Source organism: Mesoplodon bidens (assembly GCF_964165515.1).
Source record: "Mesoplodon bidens genome assembly, chromosome: 8".
Classification (NCBI taxonomy): Eukaryota; Metazoa; Chordata; class Mammalia; order Artiodactyla; family Ziphiidae; genus Mesoplodon; species Mesoplodon bidens.
Window position 1 is genome coordinate 58,432,641 of NC_138165.1, and position 3,991 is coordinate 58,436,631.

A 3,991-nucleotide genomic window follows, 5' to 3' on the forward strand; every position below is an offset into this window, starting at 1 on the left:
TGGGGTGTGTTTCAGTCTGCTATCTGTGCAGTGCCCTGGGGGTGTAGCCTGCCAAGAACTGCAGGGGTGTTGCAGTCCCTGGGACCCAGTAATGCAAGCCACTTGACCACCAGAGCCAGGGGCTCAAGGGGTGTCCCCTGGGTGGCAGTCATAGAAACTGGGGTGCCAGATGTGTGTCAGAGCTCCCCTCTGAGAGACACTGGCGCTCAAGAGCACTGCAGAGGGAGAGCACACATATAATGCTGACCCTCCAAGGTCTCTGGAAAGCGTTATACTCAGCCCTTAGATATGTGTTTAATTAGAATTCTGCTCCTCAGGCTGAAGCTATGATGAGAAACTAATAGGCCTCTTTCACAGAAAGATTGAGCTCCTGGGTCTATTGCCTTTTGCTGAGCCCTAGGAGTAGTTGCTCTTTAAGAATTGTCGGTTGCTTATAGTCCTATGGGACCTGTGAGCATAAATCCCACTGGCCACCAGGGCCAGGTGATGTAGAGCTGTCCCCTGGTAGCAGCCACTAAAACTGGGGCACCAGACAAGGGTATAAATTCCTTTCTAGGGAATACTGGCAAGCTGGAGTAAGGCAGAGGGAGAGTGCAAAGATTGTCTCTACTGGCCTCTGTTTTCTGATAGCCCCTATGCATGCCCCTAGGTGTGTACCAAACCAGAAGCCTGACCCTCAGACCAAAGCTCCAGGATAAGCAGAAAGATTGGAAGTGTGTTTCATTCTGCTGTCTGTGCAGTGCCCTGGGGGTGGTAAACTGCCAAGAGCCATCCGTCTGATTGTTACAGTCCCACAGGACTGTCCCCCTGACCTCCAGAGCCAGGTGATCAAGGCACATGCCCAGGGTGGCCCCCACAAAAACCAGAGAACCACAGAAGAAACCAAGAGCACCAGACACATGTAAAACTTCCCCTCTGAGAGATACTGGCACACTGGAGTGTGGCAGAGGGAGAGTGTGCAGGTGGTAACTGCTGGCTGGAGTGAGGCAGAGGGGGAGCATAAGGATAGTGCCGCTGGAAAGAAAAAAAAGAGTGGAGACAGGAAGAGGGAGAGGGGAGCATAAAGATGGCACCCTCCAGGGAGTGAGGGGAAAAGCCTAGGTAGGGTTTTAGAAAAGAAAAAATAGATGGTAAGTGAAGATGGTGCCCACCAGCCCCTGACCCCAGAGATGATCCCAGCAGCCCAGCAGACTTCTAGATGCCCACCCCTCAGGCTGATGCTTTAAGAGTAGCAAATGAGCTTCTTTCATATAAAGTCTGGGCAAGATCAGCTGTTTCCCTGGGGCAAGGGAGTACGAGTGTGTGAGCCCTTTAAAAGCCATTTCTCAGATTGCTATTGCCTTGTGGGTCTCATGGTCATGACCCCCAGTGGTTTTCAAAGCTAGATGTTTGGAGGCTCATATCTCAGGTGCAGGTCTTAAAAGTTGGGGTGCCCAATGTGGAGCTCAAACCCTTCACTCTACAGGGAGAAGCTCCTGATGGAGGTCATTCATTACTCCAGGGGTGGGCTTTATGGCAAGATTGTGTCTCAGCTTCTCCTACCCACTTTATTGTGGGTTTTTTTGTAGTTCACTTGATGTGTAGTCATTGTTTAGCTAGTTTTTAGGTTTTTCTCAGAGGAAATTGTTCCATATGTAGCTGTAGATCCAGTGTGTCTGTGAGAGGAGATGAGTTCAGGATCTTTCTATGTTGCCATCTTGAACCAATGACATCAATATTTTGATTTCCTATCTGTCTAACTTACTAAATTCTCTTACTTACAATTTTAAGTGTGTCTGTATATTCCTTTGCATTATCTATTGAGACAGCTGTTTATCTGTAAATAATTTTTTTTTCTGATTTCACAGTCTTTGTAACTTTTCCTCCCATCTTTTTTGGTTTGTTTCTCACTGCCTTTTTGATCAGATCTTTATTCAAAATGAGCTGTCCAAAATGATTTGACCTTTATGGAATAAATAAATTTAAGTTTATGCAGCAGCCTTCTTCTGTGGATTTCTTTTCTGCTGGCTTTTCAGCTGGTGGTTTCTTGGTAGCAACAGCCTTTTTTTCTTTCCCTCCAAAGCTTTTAAACACCAACAGTCTTCTTTTCTTTCTACACTACCACTGGCTTCTTGCCTAGAACCCCCTTCTCATCTGATTTGGCTTCTAGTGCTGCGTTGTCTACCTGGACTTTGTGATTCTTGGCCTGTTGAGGAATGATGTTCCAGTGCATGGTTTTTGCATATGGGTTTAGCTTCAACATGATTCTCAGGTTTTTAAGTGGATTCTTCTGTAGGAGTCTGTGATGAATCTTCTTGCGTGGTTCTTGGAAGGATCTTTGGATCTCTGGGCTTTTCAAGATTCTGTTAAGGTCTCTATTGAGCATTTTATGCATGGGAAGGTTGCAGTCATTCTTGAGGGAGGCAGCTTCGCACCAAGTGCCATACACGTCACATCCTTTTGTGGAAAGTACTTTCAGTCCAAATGCAGAAACGTCCCACGTGCCCACCAGGAGCAAGTTTCAACATGTTCACTTTGCTTATTTTAAGCAGAGTGATTGTAGGAATATTTCTGAAGTCCTTGATAATGCAGGGCCCCCTGTGCTGGATACAATTATAGCTTCTCATTTTGCTTTGCCAGCTCTCATTTGCTGAGAGGCATAGACCTTTTTGGTATCATTCCAGGCCCTAAGCTTCTTAAGAAGCAAGATAACCTCTTTGGTCTTCTGGTAGCCTTCAGCTTGATCTTCAGCCACCAAAGGAAGTTCAGAAACTTCCTCAGTATGATGACCTTTAGACAGGACCAGCACTGGCAAGGCTGAGACAGGGCACAGCAAATGGCACATCACTCCTGTGTTGTGTTCATTCTGTGGGTGCCAGTTGTGCCAGTGTTTTTGGTTGATGCCAACATGCAGCCCACAGTACATATTTCCAAAAGCACCCTGGCCATAATCATGGGCTAAATACTACCTCATAAATAAAACTGTAGGTCACTTTGAAACTTTGTGGCATCCCTTCTGTTTTCTTTCTAAGACACACACCCTTATTGGACATCTCACTCTTCAAAGCAAGGAATGGACTTACTGGGTGTGGATTGTGGAGGTACCAGCAGCAAGGTCATGCTAGTCTAAAGAAGAGTGAATTTGTTGGCAATTCCAACCCAGAATTCTTGATGGCTATCTGGGAGACAGGTACCAACACTAGAACAAAAACAAACAAACATTTCTCAATATTTGGGAACTGGACCAATGACCAGATGAAAAGCAAGCTGGATGTGCACGTGTTCTGGGATGGCTGCCTGAAGCCCAGAGGATTTCTGATGCATTGTCTTTACAGACAGGCATTGCTTGCTATGTGTATTGAGCTGGCATGAAAGTATAGCAGCAACTGGGACACACTGGCTTTTGTCTCTTAATCTGCAAGCCCATGGTTTTCTTCTAGTGGGCAGAATGGTGACAGTGTGATGATGATTTTCAGCTCATATGAAAAAGCTAATTCTTTATGGTAATATAAATCCATTAACCATGAGCTGAGCATAGCTGTGAAGAAAATTTGTCAGGTTAAGCAATTATAGCACCTTGGTGACACAATATTTGACAGAAACCACATTTCTGTTACATTAAGGCATCCAAGTTGATTTTTAAAGCATGACTTTCTCTTATTTTTTAAACTGTATTATTATAACATGTCACTTTTGAGCATCTAGCAATATACCATCCTGCCCTATTGCTCTTGAATTTGATATGAGTGATTGTCTGCCTTAACATGCTCACAGTAACACGTTCTTTGCTCCCCAGCCCCCAGGGAACAATATGTTTTAATTAACATATACATTATACAAATATCTGCTCATCTTGGCTTTCTGCATGAAAGGGATTGAAACTTATTCCACCAAAGAAGCAAAATCAACACACTCAAAGGCTGGGTACAGGTATATTAGCATTTCAGAGGCTCAAGTGTCATAACTGGTTTAACTAAACAAAACCATAATGTACATTTCGGAAAACTGCCAA

At 44.6% G+C, this 3,991-nt stretch overlaps 1 pseudogene across 1 annotated transcript; it reads right to left on the bottom strand.

Annotated features, from left to right (window-relative positions):
• Positions 1–1,845: 1,845 nt before the first annotated feature.
• On the bottom strand, positions 1,846–3,011 carry LOC308621541 (large ribosomal subunit protein uL4-like; annotated as a pseudogene). Its single transcript has one exon. The product of its transcript is annotated as a large ribosomal subunit protein uL4-like (transcript).
• Positions 3,012–3,991: the final 980 nt, after the last annotated feature.